Genomic DNA, 10,536 nt, shown 5'->3' with positions numbered 1-10,536 from the left:
TGCCCCAACCACATAGGCTGCTGCTCACCTCAAAGCTTGCTTGCTTAACTTTTGAACCAAAGCCAGGAAGAAACATATTGTGGTTTCATCGGATGCACTCACATGACTGTTTGAACTGGGATTTGAACTTTAATCAGATGAGGAAAGCGGAGTCATGGTGAAAAGCGATGCCCTGGGTTTTGCTCGACATCAGTTGTTAGTTGCAGTCCCTCTAAGATATGTCACTGTCATCGTGCCAGACTTCTGATGCTTGCTCATGAGCGATTCTTCAAAGTATTTTAGGGATGGCACATCTGTTAACATTTCCCAAAAAAAAAAAAAGAAAGAAAGAAAACCAACATCACTGACTTCATTGGGATGGCTGTGTTTGTAGTGCTGCTACAAGAACTGCTTTATGGGGTGATGGCATCCATGTACAGTTTCCACATAAACAGTTACTAAAGCAAACTTGAAGTTTAAGAGACGGGAGGCTTGTCTCTAGCAGACTTGGCTTTTGCTCAAAGGCATGAGGATGTCTCCATTCAAGAGTGATAAGCCCACTGAAAAAAACACCAGGGAGATGTTTCGCATCAACAGTCCAAAATATCCCAATGATAAAAAAATTTAAAAAAAATGCTCATGCTAACATGCTGTTGACCATTCAAACTTGACACAATTAAAAAAAAGCAGCCAGTACCTCTCTAGCTACCAGATATAAAGGCAAGACTTGACATGGATATCAGTGTCATCGTTATCGACTTGAATACATAGAGACATGTAAGCAGACAATTAAAATTCCATACTTTGTGCTTCAGCTACATGTGTTTAACAATAGAGACTAAATATTTAGACTTTCAGGGCCCTGGGAAAATGGAGTTTCCACACAACTCGCTATCCATCTATATTCAGCGGTGTTTAAAATCATAATCTGACATTCATGAGCACATATTGCCATGAAAGGGCATTTTCTGTTGAGCAGGACTAATGTATGTCATCGGATGTCTGTCACACGCCGGCGTGGGCTAAACACTGGATCTCCTCAAGACCACAGTGTCAGTGGGACTCAAACAGAATGGATGTCCACATGGAGGGCTATGGACAGAAAAGTCCTCTCAGAACCAACTGGGGGGGGGGGGGGTTACTGTTTAAGAATAAAGATATCTAGAAGTAAAGAGCAAACCCACTCTTTTGTCAGGTGGCACTTGAATCCGGCAGATGTTAACACAGCTTCGCCTGCTTCAGCATGGAGCTTTGTCAGGCGTCCTTACCTTTTTTCCATGAGTGTTGTCAGGGATGGGGGGGGGGGTGAAATAGTGATGGTTATGGAAAAAAATAATTGCTGTATCATGGATGATTGGCTCCAGACCTTGGTTCAATCACAAGAATGTGTTTGAACGGCAATTCAGACAGGAAAGGAAAGGCAGTTCAGTATTGCCTTTCCTGTAACAGAAAATCTCTCCAATGTGCCGATGCAGCCCAATGAACAATCTAATTGTCAAAGTTGGTTTTTGAGTCGTTTTTTTTACCGAGTATGAGACTGCATGACAGTAAGATGAACCAAGAGAACAATGGTTGCCTGTCTGTTATCTGTTATTGCTTGGCTAATGAAGACCCCTACCATGCTAGGAACATCCAAGCTGCTGGTTATATTTAAAACTTAAAAGAATATGATTGGCACGTTATGTCATAGAAAAAAAAAATCAACCCTCTTTGAATGGGATGTTAAGGACTTAAATGTTGATTTGATCCCAAACAGACTGGCTGTAATTGCAAGAAATAAGGGGTTGTCAAATTTTTCTTGAAAGAAAATTGGTGCACTAATCAGATCAGTATTACATGGAGCACTGCAGATATTCTGCTTAACAACTGGCAAACATTATAGATTTTTTCTTTATGTTATTCTTATATGTCTATACAGCTACCACTTCATAGTTTGTCATCACTGAATGGATGCAAACATTGAGAGAGTTTTGCAAGACGTGGAGGCGCAGCGTTCGGCTTGCCTGTGGTAACTTGTCTGGAAGCGCTGCCCCCGTCATGCCCCCATCATGACTAATGCAGGTAATTTGCGACATTTGGATGCAAACAAGGTGGAGGATTTAAAACTCAGCCATGCATGCTGTGCAGTTACCTTTGGGTTACTGATTCTTCTCTTCTACCCCAGAAGATCGAGGCCAAAACACCTTTCACATAACTCATACCTCGTGTTCAGGCTTCAGGATTATTGCTCGGTGGGGGGGGGGGGGGAGTATACCACTTATCTGGCCTGCGTGGTGCGGAGAGGCACTCCACATCTCGCTTCACTCCAGACACTATCAGGGCCCTGGGGGGAGGCTGTTAACTGTAGGTTTCAAAAGTCTTTATGTAAACCCACCACACCCCGCACTAAAATGTTACTTCCTTGTTATTGTGCATATGAGAACGAGAAGTTTCTTTTCACTGGCATAAATTTTACTCCAAGTCTGCCGCAAAGCTCATTTCATAATCCACTTAGGATGTACTTTTACTTAGTTTATCTACACATAAACAGTTCAAATACCCACCGTAAATCTGGAGTTGAGGGGCCCGGTTCACACAAGATGAGTCTGACCATGGACCTGATCAAATGCAGCAGATACTTAAATTGGGTACCGCACACCATATGGCAATATACACTGCTAAAACTAGAAAACTGGTTCTTCTCCCATCACACAACTCGTGCAGCATGTTTTCTGTCCTTCAGCCAGCACTGACAGATTGATTTGTGTCATGCAGAAAAAACCCCTTGCAAAACAAACAAGTCTTTGCTTCTCCCTATTAGGACGCAGCCAAAGAAAGCACAGAAAATCCCACTGTTGTGCACAAGTCATACATTACATATACTGGGGGGGGGGGGGGGGCTGATCTATGAGCACAGTCTATCCAGAAATACTACACGACTCAGAATGTGGATCATTTCCATTCCACTTCATCAAATTCCTCATTCTACATTTGCAGATGTCTTGTGGATCCCTGTTCACATTATGGTCTTCTCTTTTCTGAGATTACAGGGGACAAACAGCTACAGGAAAACTTAAGATGGTGGTAAATACCATGAAATGTAATGGCATGGCCATGTTTCAAAAACGTTAACATTCTGTGCCATGTGATTCTCACCAACACTGTTACGGTCAAATGAACTCATTAAGAGTCACTGCGTGACGGTTAAGAACCACTGAAATCTGTCAGATTAAGATAATGAAAAGTCCTCTGGAGAGACATTGAGTAATAAAAGAGTTCCTCTTAATGAAAAAAACCCATCACAGCGGGGTATGCACTGTGCTGTGGCTAGGTGCGGTGAGCTAGTTTAACTCATTCTGTATATATATTCCATCATCACACAAACTTTATTTCAGCCTCAGCAACAGCTCAGCTATCTTTCAATTCTGCTGTATCTGCTTTTATGTTGGATGACTTGCCACACAGCCAAGGTCATAAACGTAAAGGTGAAAAGAGCCAAGACTTAATGTAAATTGCCAACACCCAAGCGCCATACTTTAGCATAAAATTGCATGGCGTTGTGCACACTTTATGTTTGTTCACTTGCTCTCCAGGACTTAACACCTGGAACAGTGTTTCAAGAGAGAGTTTTTACAGTCATGCTTTACAAGACTGCAAGTCTCAAGGTGCTATACCGTGCCTACTTTGCAGCTTCCATCTCTTCATTCCCTCACACGTAGATGTGCGAGAGTAAATCATGTGTGTTTAAGCAGTTGAGGACATGTTAAATGTGCTGGGCATGCTCTCCTTGTGAGCACAGAGATGGCCTTTGTGGCACACCGCTCTCTCATGCATACGGCCCCCCAGGCTCCAGGCTCGCTCACCAATGTGAGCTGTCTATTTGACACAAAGCAGGGCTCACGGGGTGCTGGCTAACATTAACACACATAAACATTACAATTAATGGGCCTTTACCGCAGCATAAGCTGGCCACAGACGCTCCCCAAATAACAAACTGGGAGTCACTTTTCATGTGATGGATTATGTCTGTCCATCACCTCGAGGTGAATACTGCTACATCGTCGCAACGATCGAAAAGGAAAAAAAAAGAAGAAGAAAAAAACCTGTCCCTCCCCCTCTCCCACGTGTCCCGAGTCGCTGGGCTTCGCTCTCGACTCTCTCAGCCTGTGTGGGGCCTTCTCCTGCTCACACTACCACCGGAGGAATGGAAACGGCTCACACTGTGCTGCTCAGTGTCAATAGCTTTTCATATGCGTGAGGAAATTAAAAAAAACAAAAAAACAACAAAAAAAACAACACCTATCAACTGTTTATCCAGCTGGCTTGCTGGCAACTTATCATTTGTGTGATGCATCAGCAAGTTAAGGTCTCACATGTTGTGTTGTGTTGTATTATGCTATGTTAACCTTGCATGTGTATGTTAAGCTCATGCCATGTTAGTTTTTATAGTGTATTTTGTCATTAGTTGGAGCTCAGCACAAGTATTCCTTTTCCCTTGACGTAATCAAATGGGAATCCTTGTAAAAAAATTACATTTTTTTTGTTTTTCTTTATTGCAACTCAATGTAGGTTCAGCATCGAGCCACTGCAGTTTACCACATTAACTCTGTTCATTCATTCAGTCTCCATAACTGTAAATCTGTTCTACCGCCCAACCTCTCCCTGTGTGTCCCTGGAATGAAGCAATCTCAAAAACTGATGTTGACACCAGAAAAACTGCCTAGCTGTGTCTTAATGTTTCATGAAAACAAAGAACACACGATTGCTGCTTATTTACAGTGCTTCACAGTCAGTGCAGGATGATTGGTATATTACTACTTACATGTATTTAGTTTGCAGAAGGCAGGTGACTCTAGTGTAATTAAGAGCTTTGCAAGGGCAAGATGCCTCTCAACATTGTGCAGGTATTTCAGAGGCACATGCTAATGATCCTCAATCAGAAACCATAGCATGCGCCAGTGTAAGCCATACATTTCACTTGCATTAGCTGCTCTGATGGTAACAGCACCATGTGCATTTACTTGTGTACAATTCTGATATACTGTTGATGTTGCTGCTGACTGACCGGGCCTCCAGCCCACTGTTATGTGTAGGCTGACGGCCAAAATGTCAGAAACTACAACAGCTGGAGGACCGCTTTGTGACTTCTCACTGGTGTGTGTGTGTGTGTGTGTGTGTGTGTGTGTGTGTGTGTGTGTGTGTGTGTGTGTGTGTGTGTGTGTGTGTGTGTGTGTGTGTGTGTGTGTGTGTGTGTGTGTGCGTGTAGGAGAGAGGGATTAGTGGGCAATACCATGTTAACTCAGATAAGCATAACAAGTAGAGGGCTCTTAAGGCGATAATACCTCACAATAAATAGAAAACCAAAACCAAAACCAAAAACAACAAAACAAAAAAAACAAAAAACAAAACAAAGGCATACCATCATAGATAATTTGGAAACAGAAGTAAAGCAACGGTACAGGTTGACGAGGATGTGCTTGTGTGCATTGAGAGCTGCTATGGGAAAAAATTACAGGATTAAGAAATATACAAATATGCCTATAGCTAATCACAGGTGAGAAAGAAGTTATGGATATGATTTTAGTATATATATATATATATATATATATATATATATATATATATATACACACACACACACAATTACTGTCAAAAAAACTGCATTCTGGCTATTTGCATTTTCAGATTTGATAACAGCATGAAACGTGCTCCGAAGCTATGCTATTATTGTCCGTAATGCATGTAGTGTTTACTGCAGACTGTTGAATTTGTTTTTAAGCTGCACACACCTTTAATGAGGACAATCAAGTTTTCTAAACTAAACTAAGTTTAAACAATATATATGTCCCATGCACTTATGCATTGTAGATATTCTCATTGCCAGGCCTTGAGAGATATGCAAAGACATATCCAACAGAGAAGTCATATTCTGAACACCAGGTAGTCACCTGCAGCAATGCATAGCAATTCCTTACACTGCAACTATGCGGTAGCAATAAAAATGGACAGGCAGACAATCGAAATGAAAGACAAAAAAACAACAACAGATAACTTGCCTAAAAATTGTTGAAAACCCCACGCCCGAGCAGGCTAGTAATAAAATCAGGGGACAACCATAGCTGTTCCCCTTCCACCCAGTTCCCAGCCCCTTCAGCACCATGGGAAAAGCGGCCAAGTGAGCGTGGGTCAGGTCACCCTTGTCTCCTCGCCTGACTGTCAGAATAACAGTACCTTCCCCTCCGGCTTCCAGCACTGTCTGTCAGAGCCAGCTGCTGAGGGCTGTGGCACAGAGGCCTGGAAAAGCAATTAAATCAAACATGGGTGAGTAGCTGCAGGACAAATGCCTCGTCAGCAGATTTCAACACAGGCAGAAAAGAAAAGCTTGCTTTTATAATTTTTTTTTTTATGCTAGTAACGACGGGTAGTGAAAGAAAGAAGCGGATTGAAAGTGGGAGAGAAAACCCTTCACTGAGAGGTCTATGACGTTTTGTGTCTCCGGGTGACCAACACAAGAGGTAGGTGAGGGGGTAAAAGAAGCGACACATTGGCCCAATTCAGGGCCTCTTTCTTTTCCAGCGATGGCCTAAAACGTGGGGGTCAGACACATAGTCTGACCCCTGACCCCCCGGTTCTCGTCTCTCGGTAATTACCTTTGCGCATCCACCCTTTGGCCACCCCCATCCAAAGACAATGTAACAATTTGTCTTTTCAATTGTCTGTCACTCACTCTCTCACAGACCTTTTCAGTGGGCGTATATGGTTCCTTTTTCCATTTGTATTTATTTATTTATCTTGCTTGGAGTAGTGGGGGGTTGTCTGGCCACAGAAACAGCGAGTCTTTGTTTGGGCTGGTTTCACATGGATAGACCCCCCCACACACACACATACACACACACACACCACCATCACCACCACCACCCCACCCACTTACCCCCCTCCCCCTCTGCTACCCTTGCCTTCGCTTTGGCTCCCCATATTCAGCACCGTGGGTTTGTTTGGTGGGCTTGAGAGTGGCCGATCTTCAGGTCATTGTACATGGCATTTCCATAACCATAGACCGATCAATGAGACCTTTCTCCCCCTTGTTAGCCATTGAGATGTCCTTAACTGCTACCCGTGTTATGTTTGAGATACATTTAGTGCGAGGATGATGTTCAACTTTGTCTCCTTCTTTGAACACTAAGTACAAAACTGCTTACTCGCATAAGCACATGCACTAATCATTGGGTAGAATTTTTTTTTTCAAAAACTGCTGAAAGTATGGATTGATGCAAAACTGCTGAAAGTATGGATTGGTGCAAATGATCTGCGGTGGAAAAAAAATCCCAAACGCTCGTTGTAGCTTCGATGGTCTCAATGAGAGGCTCCTATTGGGGTCAAACTTTTGTATGGCCTTCTCTTGGTTTTTGTGATCTGGTTCAGATAAGGATAGTATGTGGAGACCTGTCAAAGTGCCCCCTCCCACTGTTGCACACAGGTCATTTCATAATACAACATAATTCATATAAAAAACTCCTGACTGGAAATAAGAAGTGACAGCATTTTACCATTTTAGCTGCACAGCCACCGGCGCAAAAATATGCAAATTGCTAACCTTTACTGCCACAACAAGTTTTTAATGCAATTCTTTTAAAACGAGTTTTCCTTCATTTAATCTTTTCTCTTATCAAAAGCCAGTATCTCATTATTCCATAAACACTTGTTTTTCTGTTTTGACATGTGTTCACTACATACAGGTTCCTGCTATAGTATTATTATGAGCTACATAGTCAACAATGGATGGAATCGGCGTTTAAAACTGCTGGCTCTATGTATGAATAACTCAATAACCTGCATAGAACAAATCAAAATGTTGCACTGGGCTGCAGAGTGCCGAACAAGAAAACCCACATTCATACACTTAAAGAAAGAAAGCACCATCCAGCTGTCCATCAGCAAGACCCGAGAGGAAGAAGGAAGGAAGGACGATATGAAGGAAGATAGGAAGGAAGGAAGGAAGGAAGGAAGGAAGGAAGGAAGGAAGGAAGGAAGGAAGGAAGGAAAGATGGATGAATTAATGGATGAATTAATGGATGAATTAATGGATAGATGGATTGTACAATGGGATCGAAAGAAAGGAGGCTGAGAGGCCCAATCATAGATTGCAGTATGGCACTACCTGCTCAAGCATCATTGATTTAACACTGGCTTTGTTTAAATTGTGATTGGTTGATTAGTTCATTGATGAATTGATTGACTGATTGAGTTTTTAATATAAAATTAAAAGACACAACCATGTTCAAATCTAAACATTATCACGACACTACTAGATAATAATAAAACTCAAATTCAGATGGAAAAAAATTGCAAATTGTATCCTGCTAATTTAGGATACATGCTTCACTCGGAGTCATTTAATAAATTATTTTACAGCTACATTGTGACCAATAATCTATAAATGCAGATGTATAATTCATTACCTGCCTTTTGTGCACCAATAGAGAGAATTCATATTTCCAATCTAACATTTGTTTGGGTGTACATGTGTATGCGGTTACCGAATCGTTCATTACCATGTTGTCCCTCATGTGGAAATCATTGCTTCATTATTGTTAAAGAACACTCGGTGTTGGTTTATGTTTGAGTCATCGTGTTAAAGTGTAATTATCTCTGCTTGTTTGCTTTGGAACAATAGATCGAAATGAGGCAGCACACCAAGATTACATGTAAAAGGAGTTGTATTGCGCTTAAAATGAAGTGCAACTTTTTCAAATTCTGTTTATTGAGAATAAGAACCTTTCAGTGAGTTGTTGAGGTTTTCTCTATTCTCCCCCGGACTTTATCCCAAAAAAAGTTGTTAATGTATTTCAGTGTGTGTGTGTGTGTGTGGGGGGGGGGGGATCAGTGGACGTTTAAGAGGATGGCCACCCTTTAAGAATGATCGCTATGTGATGCTGTCCTGACCGTCGGCTGATCAAATACCTTATTGTTCAGTGCATTCCTTGAAATTACACAGAAAGTACAATTTCCCCACAGAAAACACCACGTTCCAAGGCTATGAATGGTTAATGAAAGCCAGAGGAGAGAGAAGACGATTCAATCTTGGACTGTGTAATCTCAAAGTGGTTTTGGAGGGATAAACACAATCGTTCTTCCAGACAATTTGGTTTGCGCAAGCCATTCATTTTCATCATCTATTATGTTTCGAAATTATGACTGTGTTGGGAGGCAGATCCTTACAAGTCTGTGGTTGTCTTTGATCAATATAATTTGCTCTTTTGGGGGAATGGTGAGATTTTGTGTGAGCGGGTCGGCGTTTGTGAGAGGGGAAACAAAGTTGTTAGAAGTCTTAGCAACACAACATGAGAATCAAAGCCCGGTGGTGTCCCAACTTGAATGCAAGATATATAGATTCATCAAAGTCACTTCATCTTGTCTGCCTTTCAAAACTGATTCAGAAAGGGGAATGATGTACTAATGGTTAAATATCTGAGACTGATGAGAGAGATCACTTATTTATACATTGAGTTTAAACTTTTAGGAAGGTTGGTGAACTTTTATATGTCACTTATACAATGACATATTATACTTGTGCCCTGTTGGTGAAGGTCTGTTGAGTCCTTTGTAGCCCACCAAACAGAGATAAGTGGTTTTCAAGCTCTGGCTTGTGGACCATATGTGGGCCGCAGCAGGGGCCAGGTGGGTCTCCGGAAGTTCACAGTAAACACGTTTTGTTTGGAGACATTTATTGAAACATTTATTTTCATACTTTTTGAGTCAATGCTAAGAATGCAATGATTCAACTATATTCCCAAATATCCCTAAATTGATGTTTAATGTTGATTTGTTGTATGACAGGGAAAAGGTCTTGACACATTCCCCTTGTCAGACTGTAAGAGTCTGAGGGAGACTGCTGTCACATTATACAGTTGGATGAATGATGACAGTACGGCCTACACCAGCAGAAAAAAAAGACACTAAAAAAAAAATCATTCACAACCAACGATTTTGTACAATTTGAAAAATTTGTCTGAGACAGCTGTAAGAAAGCCAAAACTGCATAGCTGTGTGTTGGCCTTTAATCACCTTTCGAGACTGTTTGGTAGCCTTCCAGACCACAAATCATGTGAATGAACTCCACTGTGTTTTACATACATAAACTTCAGTCTTTCTTCATGTCTTATGAGACAGTTTATAGATGAGTTATTGTGGGTATGTTTTTTTCTTGCTTGTGTTGAAATGTAACATGCAGGACAACGATGTCAGTTGTAAGAAGAGTCCTTAGCTTTAGTTGAGGAAAAGGATTTTTCACCGCGACATTTATTTGTAACCCCTATTTGAAGTCTCTGACCAACAACGCATGAACAATGCATTATTCTTGTACATGTCATCCTTTGGATACTCTCATTTGTTCTATTGAGTAATGTTGCCTCTTGCTTTGGTTCTGCAAAGGAGCCTCCCTCGAGGTAAAGTGCAGGTTTTAATGACACTAAAACATGTCCTGTATTTATATCAAGGTAAGGTTGATATGCTGTGTGTTATTAATATCGAGGCCCATTGACTGGGAAATTATTCATTTAGTATCAAAAATTCCTTACA

The sequence above is a fragment of the Lampris incognitus genome, chromosome 1, assembly GCF_029633865.1.
Source record: "Lampris incognitus isolate fLamInc1 chromosome 1, fLamInc1.hap2, whole genome shotgun sequence".
Taxonomy (NCBI): domain Eukaryota; kingdom Metazoa; phylum Chordata; class Actinopteri; order Lampriformes; family Lampridae; genus Lampris; species Lampris incognitus.
This window is presented reverse-complemented; position numbering follows the sequence as displayed.